General features: G+C 35.6%; 1 protein-coding gene across 1 annotated transcript in view; it reads right to left on the reverse strand.

Annotated features, from left to right (window-relative positions):
* The window catches only part of LOC6051733 (protein gone early), a 156,353-nt gene that overhangs the window by 12,813 nt on the left and 115,743 nt on the right, over positions 1-27,797 (reverse strand). The gene's annotated exons all lie outside the window — the stretch shown is intronic.

The following is a 27,797-nucleotide window of genomic DNA, read 5'->3' on the forward strand; positions in this document are numbered from 1 at the left end:
CCGTCGTGATACGTGTTAATCAATTGACATTTTGTTTAAATTCTATTAAGATTATTAAGACAGATCAAAATTTGCTAAAAACAACAACTGCTGTGATTCCAAATATTATTTTAAGTTTTTATTTTTTTAAGTGTTTTTTAATCGTATCAAGGACACCAAGGACTGCTTAAATACTAACTGCTATTTAACAATATTTCATCATCGCCATTTTGACCTCCATCTTAGATTTAAGAGTGAGTCCACGAACAGGGCTTCAAAAATGCAAGAAAATCTGAAGGGCATTTAAGTGAAAATATAGCACAATGTTCAAACTCATATAAAAAAGTGATCCATCTAGATATCAACTTGACAAACATTTACAAATTTGCTGCATAACAAAATCAAAGTGATCATTCCCCGCCAACTCACACAAAACGTTTCTGCAAAAAATGCTGGCAAACTTGGGCAAACTGTCAAAAAGTACGAGTTTGTTTGTTTGTTATAGTGCAGCGGTTCTTAGGCTAGGTACCCCTTTTCGGGTTACTTAAAAAATAAGTAAACAAATAACAAGCCATAATCTCAACATTTGAAGTCAAAAAGTGTTTTAAAATACATTTTACACTTGTTCAGTTGTTTTGCAATCATTAGTTTTAAAAAAATACGGTTTGACGAAAATAAAAATGGCTAAAATTGATTCAAAACCCAGGGGAGTGCATTTTAAAATGATTTCAGCTGATTGACAAAAACTTTGAGACAAATTGATTAAAATAAACTATCTACAAATGAAAAATATCTGAACAAATGTCTGTGTGTGTGTATGGCTGGCTGAACCGATTTTGGTCAAACCAGTTGAGCAATTCTCTACCAAAACCGGAAATGGATTTTATTTGTATTTTTTGATTTGGCTCAAACTTTGTGGGGGCCTTCCCTATGACCAAATATGCTATTTTGTGTCATTGGTTCACCCATACAAGTCTCCATACAATTTTGGCAGCTGTCCATACAAAAATGGTATGTAAATATTCAAACAGCTGTAACTTTTGAGTGAATTTTCTGATCAATTTGGTGTCTTCGGCAAAGTTGTAGGTATTGTTGAGGACTTTTGAGAAAAAAATAGGTACACGGAAAAAAAATTTGCAGATTTTTTTATCAACTTTTTTTTCACTAAAACTCAATTTCCCAAAATACGTATTTTTTTATTTTCGAGATTTTTTGATATGTTTTAGGGGACAAAAATCCGCAACTTTTGAGCCATAGAGAAACATGGACAAAAAATCTGCCGCCGAGCTATGAATTTTTGAAAAAATAGTGATTTTTGGAAAAAAATCGAAGTTTTATGCAAAACAAGTTTGACATTATTTTTTAATGCAAAATTGAATTTGCAATCGAAAAGTACGTACCTATTGATTTTTATAAATTTTTGATTTGTAGTTCAAAAGTTATGTATAATAATGTGTTTTTGTATTTATCTGGAGTTGGATAAATGCCCGAAAATAGATTCAAATATCATCATGTTATACATCGTTGGTTAGGTAATTGCAAGACTTTTCCAACGAATCCAAAACATTGAAGATCGAGTTATGCCCACTTAAGTGATATTCATGTACTTTTTTGAGGCCGGATCTCATCTAAATGTATTGAAACTATGTCCGGATCCATCATCCGACCCACCGTTGATTAGGTAATCAAAAGACCTTTCCAATGAGTCCAAAACATTGAAGATCTGGCAACCCTGTCTTGAGTTATGCTCATTTAAGTGATATATGTGTACTTTTTTAAGCCGGATCGCACTGAAATATATTTGTATTTTTTTAAAAAAATTTAACTATTCGGTATTTAAAAAAAATCCTGATGACGGACTGAATCGTTTTTGAAACGGAGATTTTTGAAAATGCCCATTTACATTAAAAAGAACCGTTTAGAATTCAGATTGAAACATGCTATTCAATAGTACTTTTTGAAGTTGTAGCTACATATTTTCAATAAACAAAAATAAATCCTATTTTATATCTAGAAACTCGAATGGTTGAACACATTCTTGACTGCTTTCTTTTATGAACATTTTCTATCCACTCCACCTTTTTAAAAGAGTGTATTTTGTGTGACAATTTGAAGGAAAAGAGTTGATCTATAAATTTGAACAGAAATTTACTGTATTGTTGTTTTCGTACCATTGATAATGGAATCCATAATTTCCAATATATGACATTTATAAAAAATCCTAATAAAGTTTATGAAAAACGAACATTTTAGCAAAGAAATGTCGAATTAATAATATTCAAAATATGAAAAATAAGATTTTTTACCAACATTTTGAATGTTTTACATAAATGGTAGTTGACAGAATTTACAAATTTGATACAAATATTTGTAGAAAAATAACTCGGCACACTTTATTTAAAATTCTTAAAATTTCTTAACGAGTGCAAGTTATATTTTTATCATTCAAATATTTTTTAAACATTTTCTGATTGATCAAAAACAATTCACCCGTAAATCACCGAACCTTATATATGGTGTTAATTTTTTGCTTCAAATCAATTTGTAATTGTTTTTTCTCTCAAATATTTTGTTTGGAACCAATGTCCGCCATTACGGTACATAGGTACATGTACCCCTGGTTGAGAACCGCTGTTACAGCGTAATACCTCCTTTAGATTTCTTTGAAACTTTGCGGCGAAAAAGAGCGATCTTTAATTATGTGTCGCAGTTTGGGGAGAGGGGAGCTCGAATGTCGTGTTACGCTTCATACATTTTTAAAATATTTGTATGAAAATTTTGATGCGAGGAGAGTGGAAGGCGGTCAAAAATTATTTTCTTTACGTAACGTCATTAAAGAACGCTCTCTTAATTTTGGTCCCTGATTCGAATTCGAGATCCGAGATAAAGAGTGGGGCGGTACGACCCCTTCAATTTTGCAGGATAGAACTTTAATTTTAAATTTCAACGTAATCCTTTATCGCTTCCGTTACATTTCCGTTACTCAAATGTCAGAAATCATGAGACATGCCATATTATGGGAAGATTAATGTACTTATTGGAATCTGCACTAACCCTGAGAGGTATTTTTTATTTATAACATAATTTTTCTTGTGAATTTTTTTTTGGTTTTTGACTTTGCAGGGTTACTACTTAGAGTAAACTAATATTTTACAAAGTTGTAGAGCAGACAAAAACAAAACTTTTGATGTATATAAATAACGGGTTTGAATGAATTGTTCAAGAGTTAACAGAATTTTGTAAAAGAGATTTTTTTCAAAAGTGATTATTTTGAGGATTTTTGAACAATTTTTCATACTTTTCACCCCTTAAATTCAACCGGCCGGAGCATTTGGTACCTTGTTTGGTACGGTATGTCCACGCATGCTTCCTCCCCTGTAGATTTTGTGAAATGTGATCCGTTTGCAGAATCCTCTCTGTGGGTAATGCAACGCAGTAGGCTTGGCCACTTTAATGATTGCAATATAGCTCGGGGTGCTCGAATGAACTACAGAAACTTATATTTACAAAAAAACATGGGGATGCTTTTTTCGGACTGGCTGCGATTGTGTTCGATTAGATTAGATTTTGACCCCTTAAATTGAATTACACTACTCGACAAAACAAAACTTGTGTCAACGGATTCACGATATCTCATCCGTTCCTGAGAGAAAAGGCATCCCCGAATCCGATGCAATCGACAGAATTTGATTTTATGTCCACGCGGACTGATGAAAAATTGGTACATTTTTTAACATAAAAAATCGAACAATTTAAAAAAAACCATGCGTCTCCTCCCAATTATATGAGCCATCTACAAGAATATGGAAGCGCCTGGTGCATAGCCATTTCCTTTAAGCACAACGGAAACAACCAATACAAATGTATAAAAAGTTGTCAAGTTCTCGGGGTCCACAGCTAGCATTTTTGTACGATTATAAAAATAAATATTAAAAGTTTAAAATTAATTTATTTAAAAACATATTTTTGATTTATTTGTTTACTAAAATTTTATGTATCTCAAAGATCTATGGGTACTTCGGGATGTCCATGGTCATCCAAGGACTGCCTGGAGTTAAGATCTACGAGTCTACCGCCGTAACAAGCAAGAGGTCGTCGGATTTTGACCCCGGATCATGTGCGTATAGCATCAGTGCATATGGTAGACTACTGTATGAATGTGTTGGGATGTTCATGGTCATCCAAGGACTCCCTGGAGTTAAGATCTACGAGTCTACCGCCGTAACAAGCAAGAGGTCGTCGGATTTTGACCCCGGATCATGTGCGTATAGCATCAGTGCATATGGTAGACTACTGTATGAGTGTGTTGGGATGTTCATGGTCATCCAAGGACTCCTGAGTTAAGATCTACGAGTCTACCGCCGTAACAAGCAAGAGGTCGTCGGATTTTGACCCCGGATCATGTGCGTATAGCATCAGTGCATATGGTAGACTACTGTATGAATGTGTTGGGATGTTCATGGTCATCCAAGGACTCCCTGGAGTTAAGATCTACGAGTCTACCGCCGTAACAAGCAAGAGGTCGTCGGATTTTGACCCCGGATCATGTGCGTATAGCATCAGTGCATATGGTAGACTACTGTATGAATGTGTTGGGATGTTCATGGTCATCCAAGGACTCCCTGGAGTTAAGATCTACGAGTCTACCGCCGTAACAAGCAAGAGGTCGTCGGATTTTGACCCCGGATCATGTGCGTATAGCATCAGTGCATATGGTAGACTACTGTATGAATGTGTTGGGATGTTCATGGTCATCCAAGGACTCCCTGGAGTTAAGATCTACGAGTCTACCGCCGTAACAAGCAAGAGGTCGTCGGATTTTGACCCCGGATCATGTGCGTATAGCATCAGTGCATATGGTAGACTACTGTATGAATGTGTTGGGATGTTCATGGTCATCCAAGGACTCCCTGGAGTTAAGATCTACGAGTCTACCGCCGTAACAAGCAAGAGGTCGTCGGATTTTGACCCCGGATCATGTGCGTATAGCATCAGTGCATATGGTAGACTACTGTATGAATGTGTTGGGATGTTCATGGTCATCCAAGGACTCCCTGGAGTTAAGATCTACGAGTCTACCGCCGTAACAAGCAAGAGGTCGTCGGATTTTGACCTCGGATCATGTGCGTATAGCATCAGTGCATATGGTAGACTACTATATGAATGTGTTGGGATGTTCATGGTCATCCAAGGACTCCCTGGAGTTAAGATCTACGAGTCTACCGCCGTAACAAGCAAGAGGTCGTCGGATTTTGACCCCGGATCATGTGCGTATAGCATCAGTGCATATGGTAGACTACTGTATGAATGTGTTGGGATGTTCATGGTCATCCAAGGACTCCCTGGAGTTAAGATCTACGAGTCTACCGCCGTAACAAGCAAGAGGTCGTCGGATTTTGACCCCGGATCATGTGCGTATAGCATCAGTGCATATGGTAGACTACTGTATGAATGTGTTGGGATGTTCATGGTCATCCAAGGACTCCCTGGAGTTAAGATCTACGAGTCTACCGCCGTAACAAGCAAGAGGTCGTCGGATTTTGACCCCGGATCATGTGCGTATAGCATCAGTGCATATGGTAGACTACTGTATGAATGTGTTGGGATGTTCATGGTCATCCAAGGACTCCCTGGAGTTAAGATCTACGAGTCTACCGCCGTAACAAGCAAGAGGTCGTCGGATTTTGACCCCGGATCATGTGCGTATAGCATCAGTGCATATGGTAGACTACTGTATGAATGTGTTGGGATGTTCATGGTCATCCAAGGACTCCCTGGAGTTAAGATCTACGAGTCTACCGCCGTAACAAGCAAGAGGTCGTCGGATTTTGACCCCGGATCATGTGCGTATAGCATCAGTGCATATGGTAGACTACTATATGAATGTGTTGGGATGTTCATGGTCATCCAAGGACTCTCTGGAGTTAAGATCTACGAGTCTACCGCCGTAACAAGCAAGAGGTCGTCGGATTTTGACCCCGGATCATGTGCGTATAGCATCAGTGCATATGGTAGACTACTGTATGAGTGTGTTGGGATGTTCATGGTCATCCAAGGACTCCCTGGAGTTAAGATCTACGAGTCTACCGCCGTAACAAGCAAGAGGTCGTCGGATTTTGACCCCGGATCATGTGCGTATAGCATCAGTGCATATGGTAGACTACTGTATGAATGTGTTGGGATGTTCATGGTCATCCAAGGACTCCTGGAGTTAAGATCTACGAGTCTACCGCCGTAACAAGCAAGAGGTCGTCGGATTTGACCCCGGATCATGTGCGTATAGCATCAGTGCATATGGTAGACTACTGTATGAATGTGTTGGGATGTTCATGGTCATCCAAGGACTCCCTGGAGTTAAGATCTACGAGTCTACCGCCGTAACAAGCAAGAGGTCGTCGGATTTTGACCTCGGATCATGTGCGTATAGCATCAGTGCATATGGTAGACTACTATATGAATGTGTTGGGATGTTCATGGTCATCCAAGGACTCCCTGGAGTTAAGATCTACGAGTCTACCGCCGTAACAAGCAAGAGGTCGTCGGATTTTGACCCCGGATCATGTGCGTATAGCATCAGTGCATATGGTAGACTACTGTATGAGTGTGTTGGGATGTTCAAATCTGGAGCAACATACCGCCCCTTTCATATGTTGCTCCAGAAATGCAATAAAATTCATATCTTAGAACGAAGATAAAAGCAGTCGTAGCTGGTATTAACACATGACACTTCAACAAAGGAACATCCCAAAAATAAAATGGTTTCAAGTGCGTTATCTTAAATTGTGACACTTTTGATAGATTAAATCCATTCCCAATTTAAAAAAAAACAACAAACAAAAATAAATATTCTAATAGAACTGGAAACATAAAAATAAATATCAAATGTAGAAAACAGTAAAATATAACTCAACACAGAATCCGACGACCTCTTGCTTGTTACGGCGGTAGACTCGTAGATCTTAACTCCAGGGAGTCCTTGGATGCCCATGAACATCCCAACACATTCATACAGTAGTCTACCATATGCACTGATGCTATACACACAAGATTCGGGGTCAAAATCCGACGACCTCTTGCTTGTTACGGCGGTAGACTCGTAGATCTTAACTCCAGGGAGTCCTTGGATGACCATGAACATCCCAACACATTCATATAGTAGTCTACCATATGCACTGATGCTATACGCACATGATCCGGGGTCAAATCCAACGACCTCTTGCTTGTTACGGCGGTAGACTCGTAGATCTTAACTCCAGGGAGTCCTTGGATGACCATGAACATCCCAACACATTCATATAGTAGTCTACCATATGCACTGATGCTATACGCACATGATCCGAGGTCAAAATCCGACGACCTCTTGCTTGTTACGGCGGTAGACTCGTAGATCTTAACTCCAGGGAGTCCTTGGATGACCATGAACATCCCAACACATTCATACAGTAGTCTACCATATGCACTGATGCTATACGCACATGATCCGGGGTCAAAATCCGACGACCTCTTGCTTGTTACGGCGGTAGACTCGTAGATCTTAACTCCAGGGAGTCCTTGGATGACCATGAACATCCCAACACATTCATACAGTAGTCTACCATATGCACTGATGCTATACGCACATGATCCGGGGTCAAAATCCGACGACCTCTTGCTTGTTACGGCGGTAGACTCGTAGATCTTAACTCCAGGGAGTCCTTGGATGACCATGGACATCCCAACACATTCATATAGTAGTCTACCATATGCACTGATGCTATACGCACATGATCCGAGGTCAAAATCCGACGACCTCTTGCTTGTTACGGCGGTAGACTCGTAGATCTTAACTCCAGGGAGTCCTTGGATGACCATGAACATCCCAACACATTCATACAGTAGTCTACCATATGCACTGATGCTATACACACAAGATTCGGGGTCAAAATCCGACGACCTCTTGCTTGTTACGGCGGTAGACTCGTAGATCTTAACTCCAGGGAGTCCTTGGATGACCATGAACATCCCAACACATTCATATAGTAGTCTACCATATGCACTGATGCTATACGCACATGATCCGGGGTCAAAATCCAACGACCTCTTGCTTGTTACGGCGGTAGACTCGTAGATCTTAACTCCAGGGAGTCCTTGGATGACCATGAACATCCCAACACATTCATATAGTAGTCTACCATATGCACTGATGCTATACGCACATGATCCGGGGTCAAAATCCAACGACCTCTTGCTTGTTACGGCGGTAGACTCGTAGATCTTAACTCCAGGAGTCCTTGGATGACCATGAACATCCCAACACATTCATACAGTAGTCTACCATATGCACTGATGCTATACGCACATGATCCGGGGTCAAAATCCGACGACCTCTTGCTTGTTACGGCGGTAGACTCGTAGATCTTAACTCCAGGGAGTCCTTGGATGACCATGAACATCCCAACACACTCATACAGTAGTCTACCATATGCACTGATGCTATACGCACATGATCCGGGGTCAAAATCCGACGACCTCTTGCTTGTTACGGCGGTAGACTCGTAGATCTTAACTCCAGGGAGTCCTTGGATGACCATGAACATCCCAACACATTCATACAGTAGTCTACCATATGCACTGATGCTATACGCACATGATCCGGGGTCAAAATCCGACGACCTCTTGCTTGTTACGGCGGTAGACTCGTAGATCTTAACTCCAGGGAGTCCTTGGATGACCATGAACATCCCAACACATTCATACAGTAGTCTACCATATGCACTGATGCTATACGCACATGATCCGGGGTCAAAATCCGACGACCTCTTGCTTGTTACGGCGGTAGACTCGTAGATCTTAACTCCAGGGAGTCCTTGGATGACCATGAACATCCCAACACATTCATACAGTAGTCTACCATATGCACTGATGCTATACGCACATGATCCGGGGTCAAAATCCGACGACCTCTTGCTTGTTACGGCGGTAGACTCGTAGATCTTAACTCCAGGGAGTCCTTGGATGACCATGAACATCCCAACACATTCATACAGTAGTCTACCATATGCACTGATGCTATACGCACATGATCCGGGGTCAAAATCCGACGACCTCTTGCTTGTTACGGCGGTAGACTCGTAGATCTTAACTCCAGGGAGTCCTTGGATGACCATGAACATCCCAACACATTCATACAGTAGTCTACCATATGCACTGATGCTATACGCACATGATCCGGGGTCAAAATCCGACGACCTCTTGCTTGTTACGGCGGTAGACTCGTAGATCTTAACTCCAGGAGTCCTCGGATGACCATGAACATCCCAACACATTCATATAGTAGTCTACCATATCCACTGATGCTATACACACAAGATTCGGGGTCAAAATCCGACAACCTCTTGCTTGTTACGGCGGTAGACTCGTAGATCTTAACTCCAGGGAGTCCTTGGATGACCATGAACATCCCAACACATTCATATAGTAGTCTACCATATGCACTGATGCTATACGCATATGATCCGGGGTCAAAATCCGACGACCTCTTGCTTGTTACGGCGGTAGACTCGTAGATCTTAACTCCAGGGAGTCCTTGGATGACCATGAACATCCCAACACATTCATACAGTAGTCTACCATATGCACTGATGCTATACGCACATGATCCGGGGTCAAAATCCGACGACCACTTGCTTGTTACGGCGGTAGACTCGTAGATCTTAACTCCAGGAGTCCTTGGATGACCATGAACATCCCAACACATTCATATAGTAGTCTACCATATGCACTGATGCTATACGCACATGATCCGGGGTCAAAATCCAACGACCTCTTGCTTGTTACGGCGGTAGACTCGTAGATCTTAACTCCAGGGAGTCCTTGGATGACCATGGACATCCCGAAGTACCCATAGACTCGTAGATCTTAACTCCAGGCAGTCCTTGGATGACCATGGACATCCCGAAGTACCCATAGATCTTTGAGATACATAAAATTTTAGTAAACAAATAAATCAAAAAATATGTTTTTTAAATAAATTAATTTTAAACTTTTAATATTTATTTTTTATAATCGTACAAAAAATGCTAGCTGTGGACCCCCCGAGAACTTGACAACTTTTTTATACATTTGTATTGGTTGTTTCCGTTGTGCTTAAAGGAAATGGCTATGCACCAGGCGCTTCCATATTCTTGTAGATGGCTCATATAATTGGGAGGAGACGCATGGTTTTTTTTAAATTGTTCGATTTTTTATGTTAAAAAATGTACCAATTTTTCATCAGTCCGCGTGGACATAAAATCAAATTCTGTCGATTGCATCGGATTCGGGGATGCCTTTTCTCTCAGGAACGGATGAGATATCGTGAATCCGTTGACACAAGTTTTGTTTTGTCGAGTAGTGTTATAAATAAGTTTGAAAATATTTTCCCATAGCATTTTTTTTCAATTTTGAACTGATTTGAACTTTGAGGTTTAAAAAAACATGATTTCCAGATTAAACATTAAAAAGAATATTCTTTGAATGTTGGGTATTTCATTGTAGTCTAGAATGAATTATAAATCGGTTTGAAAAAATAGCATTTAAAAAGGATAATAAAATATTTTGAAAGAATAAAAAAAAATTTTAATTATAATAAAAGTTGATTTAAAAAAAAATGGGCAATCGAAGGTTAAGGTAGAACATGCCCGGAGACGGCGACGACCCTTTGCGTGTTGGGTCGATGGCATTTTAGGGGTGTTAGCTTGGATTGAACAAACAAACAGAGGTAGATAAACAGAGCTCGAAGAAGATTTTTAGCGGAGCGCAGCAGGAAGAGTCTGCTCAAGTTCAAGTTCACTACCATCGTAGACGTTTCGGAAATAAAAAGCAGATCAGGGCAACAGATGATCAAATTTTGATAACATATTATTTCTGTTTTTTTTTCTTATTTAAATCGTTTAGTAAGAAACTTGATTAGAAACAGCTTTAATATTTTTTTTAATTTCAACTTTTACTTCGCTTGAGAAAATTTGTTTGTTTATTTCTTTATCAAACAATTAATTAGTTCTATAGATAACTTTTATTTTAATCTAATCCGTTTTCTGCACCTGGCCATCTTCAAATTCAATAACAAACAACCAACTCAAGTGTCTGTTCCGCTGATCTGCAGCATAAATCTTTAAAAATCCTCCCAAAACTACACGCTAATCGCGAATGCAAAGCTCTTGCCGAAAAGGTCGTGTGCATAAAATGGCGATAAAACAAACTTCAGTCTAGTCGTGAAATCATTCTGGTGAGTTTCTTTTTCGACACTTTTTTTCGACGTCACCACAGTTATGGCAAGAATTGGACTAAAACTTGTTTGCTAAATGTTGATACTCTTTTTTTGCGTTGGTTGCTGTTTGATGGTTTTGAACTGTCGTCAGATGAAGATGCGCTGCAGGAGAAGCATATGGGAAGGGGGAGTTTTTTGAGCTTCTTATCCTCGCAACACTGACCAAATGTGCTCTGGTCATAAGAATGTATGGTGACGAAAAAAAAAACTTGGAGGTGAAAACTGGTTTCCGATTTCTGCTCTGTTTTAGCAAAGAAACTGGTTTTCTAATTGGTCGTGATCGCTGTTATTTTTCAAAATTTCTCATAATTAGGCAGTTTTGGTTGTTTTTAAAGACAGCAACCAAATAGTTTTTTTTTATTAGCTTATCCTCGTCAAAATGGTAGCCAACCTTTTTTCAAGTATAAGGATTCATTACACCACCTTTTGAGTAATTCTAGTTCAAGACATAGCAAAATTGGTAAAAAAAAACATTCAAACGATTGCCGATGTCGATAGCTTGTCGTTTGGTTTTTCCCATCGGCAGCTAAAACTTGAAATTATTTCAGTGAAAATCAAGTTTCAGAAGATGCGTTGAAACATCCTCCACTACCTGTAGCAAGAATTTAGATTTTGACAAAAGTGGATATTAGCAGTGTGGTAAGTATACAAAATATAGTACAGGTAAACCCTTAAAAAGATTCTCAAAGATGTATCCAGATTTTGGGCACGTTGTGCACGAATTTAATGGCATATTTTAATTAATTTCATTAAATTTCGATACAATTTTTATGTTTCTACAAATTATTATTATTGTACTTATGTGAAAGGGAATTAAATCCAGATTTTAGTAGAAAGTCAGTTTTTATTTTAAGAAATTTGCTGATGTAGGGAAAATATACTCTTTCTAATCGAAAACCTATCTTCGTCATATGAAGAGTTTGCTGCTCAATTAAAGCTCCAAAAATAACTTACCAGCAACAGCACCGCCTCGAGTGAGCACGCAAATGTATGCCATTTTCTGACAAAAAGATTAAATTGAATGCCCTTTAAATCATAATTTCTATTTGGGTAATTCTCTACCAAATCACACGAAATCGGGAAAAGTTGCCCCGACTCCTCTTCGATTTGCGTGAAACTTTGTCCTAAGGGGTAACTTTTGTCCCTGATCACGAATCCGAAGTCTGTTTTTTGATATCTCGTGACGTAGGATGTACGACCCCTTCCATTTTTGAACATGCGAAAAAAGAGGTGTTTTTCAATAATTTGCAGCCTGAAACGGTGATGAGATAGAAATTTGGTGTCAAAGGGACTTTTATGTAAAATTAGACGCCCGATTTGATGGCGTACTCAGAATTCCGAAAAAAACGTATTTTTCATCGAAAAAAACACTAAAAAAGTTTTAAAAATTCTCCCATTTTCCGTTACTCGACTGTAAAAATTTTTGGAATATGTCATTTTATGGGAAATTTAATGTACTTTTCGAATCTGCATTGACCCAGAAGGGTCATTTTTTCATTTAGAACAAAATTTTTCATTTTAAAATTTCGTGTTTTTTTCTAACTTTGCAGGGTTAATTTTAAGAGTGTAACAATGTTCTACAAAGTTGTAGAGCAGAAAATTACAAAAAATTTTATATATAGACATAAGGGGTTTGCTTATAAACATCACGAGTTATCGCGATTTTACGAAAAAAAAGTTTTGAACTTAACCATTCAAAATTGAGGCCGTTTTGCGAACCACTATTCAGCACCCAGATATACAGTACCGCAGAGAGTCTTTTCATCGAAAAAAAATCTCCAATTCTTAGATATTAAATGCATTTCAAAAAAAAAAAAAAACTTGAATCATTCAAATTTCAAAAGCATAGCTTGTCATTTCAACTTTTATATATCTGGAGTTTTTTTTGAAAAGGACCAATAAACCAAATTTTAAGTTTTTGCTTTTTGGGTGTTTTTCAATATCCCTGACTCAAGGCGGTTCTAAAAACACCCAAAAAGCAAAAACTGGAAATTTGGTTTATTGGACCTTTTCAAAAAAAACTCCAGATATATTGTTTTCTTCTCGACGTTGATCAACTCAAGGGACATCAACTTCAAAAAATATTTGTAGCGGCCAATACACTCAAAAAAAAATATATATATATATATTTATTTTTTAAATAACCCTTGTGGCCCTGTTGGTTTTCACATCAAATCAAATCAAAAAGTTTTTATTACAGAGGCTCATATTTGTCAAACTTTACCCACTTAAGTTTTTGTTATGGTTGTAAGTCGATAAAATCATCGTCGAAATATTATCGTCTGACGATAACTTATCAATAATATAATCTTATCGCCGATAATGAACGATAACTCATGTTTAAAATCTTTCGAAAATCGGTTAATTCAACCATATCATGTAAAAATTTTCGACGCTTTCACTAAGAATATTTTTTTTTGAAATATAGCAAGTTTCAAAGTATAAATATGAACTCAAATTGTTCACAAAATACCGTATTTTTTCGAAACTACTCGAATTTTGAAAATTTGTCATATGGGTATAAAATGAATTGAAATTACGTATCCTTTTTTAATTTATCAGAGTTTTTTTTTGGAAATGCTAAAATTTTCTCAAATTACCGTATTTTTTTCGAAAATACTCTATTTTTGTAATTGGCAATATGGGTTTCAAACGAAGCGGAATTTCGTATGACTTTTCAATTCAATACCCATATTGCATATTTTGAAAACCTGATAAAAATATTTTCAGACATAGGCCCTTTGGTCCCGAGACCTTCAAAACAGCATTTTTAGTTTTCATACGACCTTTTCAAATGTTAAGCTAGATTTTTGAAACTTCTTACTATTTTTTTCCCAAATAGCCAAACTAATCACCTTTCTTTTGCGTCTAGGACAGCTAAAATCGGATAAAATGGCGCGGAGATATTATTTTGGATTTGGATATGGGTAATTCTCCGCCAACTCACACAACAGTTGCCCCGACCCCTCTTCGATTTGCGTGAAACTTTGTCCTAAGGGGTAACTTTTGTCCCTGATCACGAATCCGAAGTCTGTTTTTTGATATCTCGTGACGTAGGATGTACGACCCCTTCCATTTTTGAACATGCGAAAAAAGAGGTGTTTTCAATAATTTGCAGCCTGAAACGGTGATGAGATAGAAATTTGGTGTCAAAGGGACTTTTATGTAAAATTAGACGCCCGATTTGATGGCGTACTCAGAATTCCGAAAAAACGTATTTTTCATCGAAAAAAAAACACTAAAAAAGTTTTAAAAATTCTCCCATTTCCCGTTACTCGACTGTAAAATTTTTTGGAATATGTCATTTTATGGGAAATTTAATGTACTTTTCGAATCTGCATTGACCCAGAAGGGTCATTTTTTCATTTAGAACAAAATTTTTCATTTTAAAATTTCGTGTTTTTTTCTAACTTTGCAGGGTTAATTTTAAGAGTGTAACAATGTTCTACAAAGTTGTAGAGCAGACAATTACAAAAAAATTTATATATAGACATAAGGGGTTTGCTTATAAACATCACGAGTTATCGCGATTTTACGAAAAAAAAGTTTTGAACTTAACCATTCAAAATTGAGGCCGTTTTGCGAACCACTATTCAGCACCCAGATATACAGTACCGCAGAGAGTCTTTTCATCGAAAAAAAAATCTCCAATTCTTAGATATTAAATGCATTTCAAAAAAAAAAAAAAACTTGAATCATTCAAATTTCAAAAGCATAGCTTGTCATTTCAACTTTTATATATCTGGAGTTTTTTTGAAAAGGACCAATAAACCAAATTTTAAGTTTTTGCTTTTTGGGTGTTTTTCAATATCCCTGACTCAAGGCGGTTCTAAAAACACCCAAAAAGCAAAAACTGGAAATTTGGTTTATTGGACCTTTTCAAAAAAAAACTCCAGATATATTGTTTTCTTCTCGACGTTGATCAACTCAGGGGACATCAACTTCAAAAAATATTTGTAGCGGCCAATACACTCAAAAAAAAATATATATATATATATTTATTTTTTAAATAACCCTTGTGGCCCTGTTGGTTTTCACATCAAATCAAATCAAAAAGTTTTTATTACAGAGGCTCATATTTGTCAAACTTTACCCACTTAAGTTTTTGTTATGGTTGTAAGTCGATAAAATCATCGTCGATAATATTATCGTCTGACGATAACTTATCAATAATATAATCTTATCGCCGATAATGAACGATAACTCATGTTTAAAATCTTTCGAAAATCGGTTAATTCAACCATATCATGTAAAAATTTTCGACGCTTTCACTAAGAATATATTTTTTTTGAAATATAGCAAGTTTCAAAGTATAAATATGAACTCAAATTGTTCACAAAATACCGTATTTTTTCGAAACTACTCGAATTTTGAAAATTTGTCATATGGGTATAAAATGAATTGAAATTACGTATCCTTTTTTAATTTATCAGAGTTTTTTTTTGGAAATGCTAAAATTTTCTCAAATTACCGTATTTTTTTCGAAAATACTCTATTTTTGTAATTGGCAATATGGGTTTCAAACGAAGCGGAATTTCGTATGCCTTTTCAATTCAATACCCATATTGCATATTTTGAAAATCTGATTTTTTTTCGAAAAAATACGATAATTTTTGAACAATTTTGAATACATATTTAACTTTGAAACATACATTCTTAGTAGAGCGTCCAATTTCGGGGTTTCAAATTTCCGGGAAAGGAAATTTTCAACAAATTTCCCGAGAAATCCCAGGAATTTCCGGGAAATATGAAATTTATCAAAATTGTTCTGATCCTGGTTCTGATTTATATTTTGCAACAAAATTGTATAGAATAGCAACGTGCCACGACTGTTTGTAAAAAAAAACTTACAGTTTCAGGAAAATATATAATTTTTCTTAATTTATAAGCTGTCTTTAAAATTCGTTCAAAATATTGAGAAATTATTATAAGAATTTTTTGTTAAGATACCAACTTCTGTTAGTTTTAGTGAAAAAAGTTGATTTTTTCCGTTTTCGTAAATTTTCCAATTTTGCGCGTGGCGCGTCGAAAACCCCAGTTTTTATTTTCAAAAAATCGTGTCTCAGAGTATCGAAAACATATCTTCACCATTTTTTGATATTTTATGTGAAATTTTCCGAGGAATCTGATAAAAATATTTTCAGACATAGGCCCTTTGGTCCCGAGACTTTCAAAACAGCATTTTAAGTTTTCATACGTCCGTTTTCAAATGTTAAGCTAGATTTTTGAAACTTCTTACTATTTTTCCCAAATAGCCAAACTAGTCAGTCACCTTTCTTTTGCGTCTAGGACAGCTAAAATCTTATAAAATGGCGCGGAGATATTATTTTTTGAAAAAGAGTGGTTTTTGCGAAAAATGATGAAAAATTTCATTTTTCGGACCACCCTAACACGGCGTAGGTCACCGTAATGGCAAAAAAAATCGGGTCTAACTATTTCGGCCAAGGAACCCCCAGAAAAATGTTGAGCCCGATCGGAGAACTTTTTTTTTTCGAATCATGCTGTTTTCGTGGGGAATTGCTGTATATAGGCATTGAATTTACCTTAAAAATCTGCTTTTTAATTTAAATACCATTTTTTGCAATCATTACTCAAAATTTTCAAATATTTGGAGCGAATTTTTGAAATATGAAAATATCAAAATAGTGTTCATACTTGTCCATCTTTGAAATAAAATATTCGAAAAGCTTAGACAATTCTCTACAATTTCATTTTTTGGATATTGGTGGTCCGACCTTTGGTTGCTTGCAAAGAATGAAAATTACCTAAAAAGAGTTTTTGTAAGTTTTACCTACTTGACGCTCAATTTTCAATCGATGATATCTTAGAAACTATTGTTCAGATGTTCAATGTTAAAATGTAAAACTTGTTTGAAATTGTATCAACTTTATTTTTTTTTCCTTTACATTTATTACATTTACTAATTAACTAATAAGACAATAATTAACTAATAAGACAGAAACATTTAAATTAAGATAGGAAAAAGGAAGAGGCTACCTAATTACATACATCAAATATTACATCATTCAATAAACAAAGTAAATAAACACAATCTTTCTGCCAAATCCAGTGGATTTGTCCCCCTAATCGAAACAGCAAACTCAAATCAGCAGCTGGCATTTCGTCGTGGTTGTGCTATCTTGCCGCACCTCGATTATGGGCCAAATCCAGGTTTTTAAGCGAAGATGGCGTTCGAATGGGGGGGTCTCGTGGCGCAGGGGTAGCGGCTTCGGCTGCCGATCCCGATGATGCTATGAGACGCGGGTTCGATTCCCGCCTTATCCACTGAGCTTCTATCGGATGGTGAAGTAAAACGTCGGTCCCGGTTTCTCCTGTCTCGTCAGAGGCGCTGGAGCAGAAATCCCACGTTAGAGGAAGGCCATGCCCCGGGGGGCGTAGTGCCAATAGTTTCGTTTTTCGGCGTTCGAATGGTGAACGCTCGAAATGTCGAAATCGCACAGTAGCACCAACATTAGAAAAAAAGTATGGCTGTCATGCCGTGTCACACTTGTTTCGTAATGTTGGTACCACTTCGTGATTTTGACATTTCGAGCGTTCACCATTCGAACGCCATCTTCGCTTAAAAATCTGGATTGAGTTAAACATTCATTTCATATTGAATGTTATTTTTTTTTAGCTTTGTGTTTATTCAAGGTTAAACTTACAGCCAAATACCGACCTGCGGCAAGATAGCGCAATCACGACGATTTGTCAATCTGAATGAAGAGACAAAACTCGTCAACAATAGAGTAGGAAGATTACTTTTAAAACATCCAAGTGTTTGCAGTTGACAAATGTACAGAGGGATGGTACAAAGAGTGGTACTCCCAAGTCTGTGGGTACAAATTGAGCTGTTGGGATTCTGCGCTAATTTGCTTATTTCGCTCAACCGCAGAGATTGAATTGCGTACAAGTCGGCTGATTGATTGTTGGGATTTAGTCAGGTGTCGTTGTCGTTTGCGGTTTCACTCTTTATTGGTTTTGGCGAATTCCTCAAACAAGAACAAGATGATTTGCGCAAAACGTTATTAGGAATTCACCCAGGTGGTGATCAACAATTGTTTACGCCATTTGTAAACGACCACTTTTTTGCATCTTTTCCAAATTGTATCACCACTGCTAAGAACTTCAAAGGCTCGAACACCGCCGCCGTCCAGTCAAAACCAACATCAACAAAAAAAAAGTGATGTTTCGAGACCAGTTCCCACCGGGGTGATGATCTTTTGTGATATGGATATGGCACGGCTTAGCATGATGCTTTTATACCGAAAAAAAAAACGCACACCCCATCGTGAGGTTTCACGCCAGGTCACGGAAGACGAACCGGCAGCACATATTAGGTGATGGCATATCTCTCTCGGTCTTGGACCCCGAAAAGATCAAGGTCAAAACATCTACCGGCAATCTGGGTGGATCCAGAAAGTGTTATTTTTTTGTGAATGAATGAAAAAAAAAACGGAGGAAATTCCGTGCATGAAATGACCCCTTAAGTTGTGCCCAATGTGCTAATCCAAACATTAGATGCATTCATCCAACCATGTACGGATTCCAAAATGCAATTGTCAATGAACGCCCAGGAAGCCGTCTGGCGTCCTTCAGCAGTGTGTCCAAATTGATTATCTACTTATTCTTTCAATTCCGAATTCTCTTTTAACAATTAGCAACTTTAGTGCAAGTTGACACAAAATCTTTGGAGTTTTTTATCAGTGGTGGAATTTGGTCAAATTTTCCTCTGACTTATACTAATAATTAGCAGGAATGTGTTCTGAAAACGAGCCGGTGAGTATTATTTCTAATATATATATATATATATATATATTTTAATGTAAATGAAAAAAAAACTTTTACAAAGTCTTTGATTATTTTGTAGACGAGTGAAAAGTTGCTGTCTTGAGATAGAATAAGAATATTGCTTAACAATAACCTAAACATTCTTGAAACGTAAATAAGTTCGAGTGAAAAGTGGATAGTGAATATCTGACAACTCTGACAAAAAAGTAAAAAGCACTTATGTGATTTTTTTTCAAAATTTCAAAGACCTGATGATGTGAATTTGCCGGAATCGCCACTTTTTACAGCTTTGCATTAAACCCGAATTAATTATCGCTACCAAATAAATTACAATTACAATTACAATTAATATTGATATTTTAAAATCAGGCATAACATCTGAATATTTGGCACCACTGCCCAGTGATATCTTCTTTTATGAGAATTCTTATTACTTTTCTAAACGAAAGTTAAAGTTTTTAGAGCATGTCAAATAGGGAATCGCTTGTACCCGACCCTTTCCGATTTCATTGAAACTTTGTAGACATGTTATCCTACGATTATATAAGCCACTTTTGTGTATGGGTAATTCTCTACCAACTCACACGAAATCGGGAAAAGTTGCCCCGACCCCTCTTCGATTTGCGTGAAACTTTGTCCTAAGGGGTAACTTTTGTCCCTGATCACGAATCCGAGGTCCGTTTTTTGATATCTCGTGACGGAGGGCGGTACGACCCCTTCCATTTTTGAACATGCAGAAGAGTGTTTTGCAATAATTTGCAGCCTGAAACAGTGATGAGATAGAAATTTGGTGTCAACGGACTTTTATGTAAAATTAGAAATTGATTTGCTGCTAAGGACTTCAAATTCGAAAAAACGTATTTTTCATCGAAAAAAACGCAAAAGTTTAAAAATCCTCCAGTTCCCCGTTATCGACTGTGATAAATTTGGAACATGTCATTTTATGGGAAATTTAATGCTATAACTTTTTCAGATCTGCATTGTCCCAGAGGTCATTTTTTCATTTAGAACAAAATTTTTCATTTTAAAATTTCGTGTTTTTCTAACTTTGCAGAGGTTATTTTTAGAGTGTAACAATGTTCTACAAAGTTGTAGAGCAGACAATTACAAAATTTTGATATAGACATAAGGGTTTGCTTATAAACATCACAAGTTATCGCGATTTTACGAAAAAAGTTTTGAAAAGTTACTTTTTGCGTTTCTCTTTCATTTCGTCGTCCGTGTCTGCTCGCTTGGGTGACCCATGCAACCATGATCGATGACGACCAACTTTTTCAAAACTTTTTTTCGTAAAATCGCGATAACTCGTGATGTTTATAAGCAAACCCCTTATGTCTATATATCAAAATTTTGTAATTGTCTGCTCTACAACTTTGTAGAACATTGTTATTTCTAAAAAATAACCCTGCAAAGTTAGAAAAATAAGAAATTTTAAAATGAAAAATTTTGTTCTAAATGAAAAAAATGACCCTTCTGGGACAATGTAGTTAGAAAAGTGACAATTCCATAAAATGACATGTTCCAAAATTTTTTTACAGTCAGTAACGTGAAAATGGGAGGATTTTAAAACTTTTTTAGTATTTTCGATGAAAAATACGTTTTTGGAATTACAATTACGCCATCAAATCAGGCATCTAATTTTATAAACTCCCTTTGACACCAGATTTCTATCTTTTCACCGTTTTAGGCTGCAAATTATTGAAAACACACCTCTTTTTCGCATTTCAATGAAACTTTGTAGACATGTTATCCTCCGTCACGAGATATCAAAAATGGACCTCGGATTCATGATAAGGGACAAAAATTTTTGGACAAAGTTTTCGTAAATCGAAATATCGCTGCAACTGCTGTATCAGTTGACAAAACAAACTTGTATAAATTAAACAGTTTCAAAAAATAATGACACAAAAGAACGGCACTTCTATGTTTTTTATTTTTAAGTTTCAAAGTCAAATTTGAAGGTGAGCCCGACATTTTTATTGTGAAAATATCCTAGGATGTTACAAAAAGACTCACGAAAAATGTAGGATGGAGCAACTCTCATAAAAAAACACAAAAATCATTTAATAAAACTGTTTTTTTAAGTACTCTAAACGTCAAAATTATCAAAACCGAATGCGGGAATCGATTCTTCAGGCAATTTCACTTATAAGTCTCCATATTGACAATTGTCCTAAGTCTAATCCTTGTGAAGTCACAGCTGTTTTCAAAATAAAAATGTCGAAAAAAATGTTTTTTTTTTTGTGGTTTTTGGCAATTCCTATATGACAGACTTGATTTTCAGTCTCGATTTTTTTAGCTCGTCCAATTTCCCATAAGATTGCCTTTGACAGCATTTCAATTGGAAGTATGGGCTCACAGATATAACCTTAATCACATTGATCGTACCTGAAAAAATAAAATAAAAAAGAGTTTAAAAGTTGAATTAATGAGCCATGGTTTTAACATTTGAATGAAAAAAGTTTTTTAAAATGCATTATGCACCTGTCTTGTTATTATACAATCAATTGCTGTGCTGTGCATTGGAATTTCAGAAAAATTAAAAATATTCTTAACTGTCCCAAACATGCTGAATATGATTCTCAATGCAGAAAATGCATTTTAGATTGTTTTCAGTTGATTTAACTTCTATTTTCATTATAATTTCAAAGTTTTTTGAAAAATATGTTTTTTGTTTGCAACGGTCTAATCATTTTTGAAAGTTTTCAAATGTTAGGGTTGATTGAAACAATTAAAAATATTTTTCTTAGATCAAAAAATTTCACAGCGGACGCATATTTGCTGAGGTATCTTCTCTTAAATTTGACGATATTTTGATGATGTAGAGAAAACCTTATTTTTCCTGTTTGCTTATCTCAGCAACCATTGATCCAATCATCAGTCTGATCTTTTCTAAAAAAAATGTTTAGAGATGTTCAAGCTTTGTCAAGACTTCTACAGGTAAAAAATATCACGTTATTTGTTTTACGGACTTAAAAATTATATTAGGTATTTTCTATACTAAAAAAAGTCCTTTGTCAATATCTAAAAATAAGTCAAATAGTTAGTGTATGTAGTTTATGCAACAAGTTGATGAAATTAGAATTTTTCAGCACGAGTCGTACATTTATCCAACGAGATGCACTGAGCTGGATAAATCGAGCTATGCAACGAATTGCCTAGAACATTATTTTGCAATTCCGAAATCTTTTGAAAAGAATTTTAAGTCAAATGCACATTAGGGTGACAATATAAAACGTTACATAATCCACCTTTAGGTGGTTGGTGTCTTCTTCTCACTTATAGAGTGATTCCCACACGCCTAAAGTGGCCACATGGTTTATGGATCTGCCCTAACGTGATCGCATTACCTAAGAGGTCCTAATAAAAATAACAGACTACCTACAGACTTTTTGTCATGATTATACAGACACGGCCTTTGAGGAAAATGGCATCCCTCTACACGACTTTTTCGTGGCGATCAGACCCGACCAGTTAAGGTTATGTGAATTCAGACCATTTTTTAAACTGCTTGTAATTTAAGATAGGTAAGTCAGATCTTAAACATTCTTACTTCACCTAAAAGGTCTTCTCATATGCTTTCTAAAAATATATAACATGTGAGGGTTTCATGAAAAAAACCACCCTTTTTACCATAATTTTAATTTAATATGAAACAGTTTTTTTAACATAACTTTTTACATACATGATAAAACTGCATGAATTTAAATAGCAACTTAGGGGACGTTAAGACGGATCGATTAAAACTATTCCGGTTGAGCCTGTGACGAGATATTGCAGTGACATTGATTCGGTACACATGTCTACATGCAGCCAAACACACAGACATTTGCTCAGCTGGTGATTCTGAGTCGATATGTACAAATGAAGGTAGGTCTAGGAGGTCTAATTAAAAAGTTCATTTTTCGAGTGATTTTATAGCCTTTCCTCAGTAAGGTGAGGAAGGCAAAAATCCTTAGGCAAAAATAAGTAACTGTGAAAATTTTGACCGAAATCGGTTAATCCATGAAGTTGGCAAAAAAAATCTTTTCGTATACAAAAAAAGTCTTCTTTAAATCGTTAATTACTCGCCAGGATTAAATCGAATCGTTTTGCGGTCTTCGACAAAGTTGTTTGTCATAAAATTTTACATAAGAAACTCACACTTGACAATGATCCGCCACCTTTTGGCGGAAATTTGAAAATTTAGCTTTTCCCCGTACATTTTTTCGAATTTTTTCATACAATTTATCGTCCCTTAATCCTTCACCGATTTGGCTCAAAATTGTCACAGTTGCTTATTTTTACCTACAGAATCGAGCCATAAGGTAGGTAATATGCACCTCCTAAGAGAAAACTGTGATTTCTCTACCATTTCAGCATTACTGTGGAAGAATTTTGTTCGATTTTCTTACCCAACTATTATTCTTCGTTATCCATGTGAAAACAGTCATTAAAAACCTCTGAATTGTTTAAAAAAAATAGATTTCTAAAAATATATTTGATTCATTTTAAATAACAATGCGGGGCAATATGCACCACAATATTGGGGCAAAATGCACCGGCTAAAAGTAGTTTTCACTAGTCACCACTAGATGACACCACTGCTTTTACAAAGGAGTATCAAATCGGTGCATTTTTCCCCAATTACGCTTATTGCTGAAAATTTGATTGAAAATACGTTTTTTATTGATTTTAGGCTTTTTTATGTACGGAATAATGAAGATTATGGCAAAAACTATGCAAATAAATATACACAATCACAATAAATGTTTTTTTATCTTGCCTTAGAAACATATTAAAAGTCCAATGAAAATTAGATGCAAACGCAACATTTTCAAATTTTGCAAATAACTCAAGCTGTTTTCATACTACGAAGCTCAAATTTTGCCAGTATTCTTTTGCAACGTGAGCTTATAATTTTCATGTTTTTTTCCCAGGAAAACTCTTCCTAACAACGAGAAAAGCGGGGGGTGCATATTATCCCCTTTCCTTCCTTTCTTTTACGATTTTCCAAAATTTTCATTTTTTCTTGACACCTTTATGTGTTTAGTCAATTCACCGTTCAAATCAAAACAGTACTGAGAAGTATTACTTTTCGGTACGCGTGTTAAAAAGTTTCTACGTTTTAACACCGATTTCCGTGCTGCAAAATATAAGTTTTCAGTCCTTGTATCGAAAGATTTAACAGACTCGAATGGTAAATTCAGGTGTGTTTTTTTGTAGAGAAAAGTAGGCAGTTTTGTCGTTCGAGAATGGCAGGAAATGCAGTTTAACAACGGAATTGGAAACAAATTATTGCGACTTTTATCATAGAAATAAGTACACACAAAGCTTCAGTTAAATACAAAAAAATGCAAAAAATAGTTTTCCGAAGTCTCCGAGGAATCTAGAGCATTTTTTTAAACTGATCTTATAAAAAACACAATGGCTTATAGGACCTTACAAAAAAACTCTTGAAATGCTTGTTTACTAATAAAACCCCCGATTACGCTAAGGTTTGTTTTCAATTAATGCAATATTTTTCCAAAATAGCAATATTTTTCAAAATAGCAATTTTTAAAAATGATTTTATAACACAGCTGCAGATCAAAAACTCGGTAATGCACTTCTAAAGAACTTATTAAAACTCGATTTGTACCAATAAAACCAAATTGAATGGAATACTTTTTTGTAATAATTTTAGTTTTGAATTGGAAAAAATCTTTAAACGCTATGAAAAAATAGAAATACCAAACATTTCAATATTTTTTGTATGATTGCCTTTCTGAAAAGTTTCGTTAACCGGCGGGCACCGGCGGGCAGTATAAAATAAATGATTGAAATAACATTAAATTTTCCAATTATAAATGATTTTATGATTAATAAATAAATTGAGTTTGAACTCAAAAAATGAACTTCAAACGCATTCATTATTCTCTTTGTACCAATACACCAAATTTAATAAATACTTTTTGTAATAATTTTAGTTTTCACTTAATCAATTATTTGAATTGGAAAAATTAACTTTTTATTTGCTATGAAAAATAGATATTCTGAATTATTTTGAAAATTTTGATGGTAACTGCAATCATGGCATAATATCTGTTTTAACATTTGGAAATTTAGCTTAGAACTTGTTCAACAAGACTAGTTTATCTTATAATTCGAAAAGTCTTCAAAGTTATGCTAAAAGACGATTTGGCTAGATTTGAAATATTATAAAATTTTTTGTATGAAAAGTCATGCTATATATTGATAGAAAAGTATTTGGAAACCTTTAAAGCGTTAAAGATTGAAGATTGAAACATCAAAATTATAAGCATAAGTGTTATTTATACATTTTTAGGCCGATTAAATATTTTGATGAAAAAATTGAGTTTGAATGCACAAATTGAAGATCTGACGCATTCAAAAGTTATTCTTCTTTCGTGCGAACACACAGTTTGATAAATAGATCACCAACCATTCGATTAGATTTAGTAACGTTTTTACGATTTTGAATTTTTTATTTGCGATATTCCATCAAACGTCAAACGTTACCCTGCAACATTATAAAAATATGATTTATGGCAGCGCAAAATGTCAACGATTTTGTCTGCACTTTAAACGTTTAAAAAATATCATCGTAATATTGATCGCTCATTCGATCATATCGCGACATTTGATCATCATTTCCAGAGCTTGGGCGACAAACAAAAAGAGGCACAGAAGATGATAATATCAAGGCGATCACAGTGAACACAATCGTCGCGAACTGACCAACCCCATCAGAGCTTTTTTGATGGCATTCGGTGGCATATCGATGCAACATTGACTGCCAGTTTTTTAGATTGTTTTGTTCGTCTGAGAAAAGTGAGTTGGATTTTATAGTGTAACGCGTCATCTCCTTTTGATTTTCTTTTTCAAAAAAACTTTAAGGCGTAGGATGAGATTCGCCTTGACATTCAACTATACTCTCAGAACTGAAATAAAATAAATTGATCCAGATCTTGAAATGAGCAAAGATTTCCTCCTTTCGGTGCGACATTTAAAACTACTTTGAGATATCCACTCACTGGAACAAAAAAAAAAAAAAAGAACCTATTTAAATCAGTTGAATGTTGAATAAATTTAGAAAAAGTTTGAACACAACATTGAAACTTGATAATTTTCGTTCTTTTTTTTCAATTTTCTTAACATGCTACAAAACTTAATATTTCATGACCAAAAAAAGAAACACATTTTATCGGGACCGGTTTTCCAGGTTTCCATCCAGAATCGAATGCAAAATGTCGAAAATTAGTGAGCACACCTGGATGATTCTCGTATCGCATCCCCAATCAACATATGTAAATTTTGGTTTTCTGGGTGGATTCGTGGTGTTTTGAGCGTTCTTTCCTGCAGAGTCGATACCTTTTTTTTCTTTAATTTGGAGCTTAACCTTTGATATTTTCTCCGTGTTTTAATAGTTTCTACTAGAGGAAACCTTTTAGAAATGGGAATGTTTTGCCTTTTTTGTTGTTGTTGTTGATGTTGCTAATAATACGGAAGGTCTTCGAACTTTAGACGAGATCATGCCTAGGCAAAACCAGTTCTCCCAACTTGAGATTGGAGGACCGTTTTGGGGGTTGATAGGCAAAATTTTCTGATCGCATCTTGTTATTATGATGGTTTTGCCTTTTATGGCCCGGATCGCCCATCAGTCGCGGCACCTGTCAAAACATCCACAAATGACAATTCTGGACGAAAAACGAGGAAATAATTTGATAGACTTTAGCGATACAAAACCGATTTGGTCGTAAAGATTGCATCTTGTTAACGCACAATCTCAGGGACAAAGGCTCTTAAAAATTTCAAGAACACCTTATCAAATCATAATTCCTTGACTTCAACCTTCTACAACCTGAATCAAATTCGTACGAGTGTAATTTTGTAAGTTTTTTTTTTTTTTTCAAAAATCGACTTCATTGATTTTTTTTTGAAGGTGCCATTTTTTGGAGCAAAAGTTTTTTTCACGCAAGGCTCCATAATATTTTGCGAGCTGGTCATACAAAATAGGCAAGTGAATATTCGAAAATCTGTATCATGAGAAGGAATTTTCAGATTGATTTGGTGTCTTCGGCAAAGTTTTAAGGTTGTGATTAGGCCAATGCCAGTTTCATCTTCAAAATTTCCCAAAAAAAAATCGGGACAGCAAAATTATTATTGCTAAAAATTTAAATTTTAATCGAAAATTAAAATTATATTTATTTTAAAGTTTTTATTATACAGTTTATCACGTTTATTTAGGATATTTTTAATGTAACAAAGGCATTTTAATCTGCTAACATTAATGAACAAAAGAGAAAGATATATTGCATTTTTTACAATAACATAACACTAATAATGTGTGCAGCATTTTGTGATACTTTTTGCATACAAATTTAAAAAAATTGTGATAAGTTGATTTTTTTCACTCTCCATTTTCCTTCGCCCTTGAGCAAAGCTGAAGGACTAAAACTTAAAATAGAATTTTTAACTAGTCTTAGGAGTTTTGGTAGAAATTGATGCACGGAAAATATAGAGCCCCATTTGAAACATTGAAACTTTTGTCAAATCAAATTTTAAAAACCATTTTTAAAAGGCAAAATTAAATTTGCATTCCAAAATTTGTGTATTTCCAAGATACGTAATTTTTAGTTATCGTGGACTAAAAAATATTAACAAAACAAAAGGCATAGTGCATGATGGTGCAAAATCTGATTCAGAAGTTATGAAATTTTGAAAAAATAATGAATTATGGAAAATGTAAAACGTTTTT

This window comes from Culex quinquefasciatus, chromosome 1, assembly GCF_015732765.1.
Source record: "Culex quinquefasciatus strain JHB chromosome 1, VPISU_Cqui_1.0_pri_paternal, whole genome shotgun sequence".
Classification (NCBI taxonomy): Eukaryota; Metazoa; Arthropoda; class Insecta; order Diptera; family Culicidae; genus Culex; species Culex quinquefasciatus.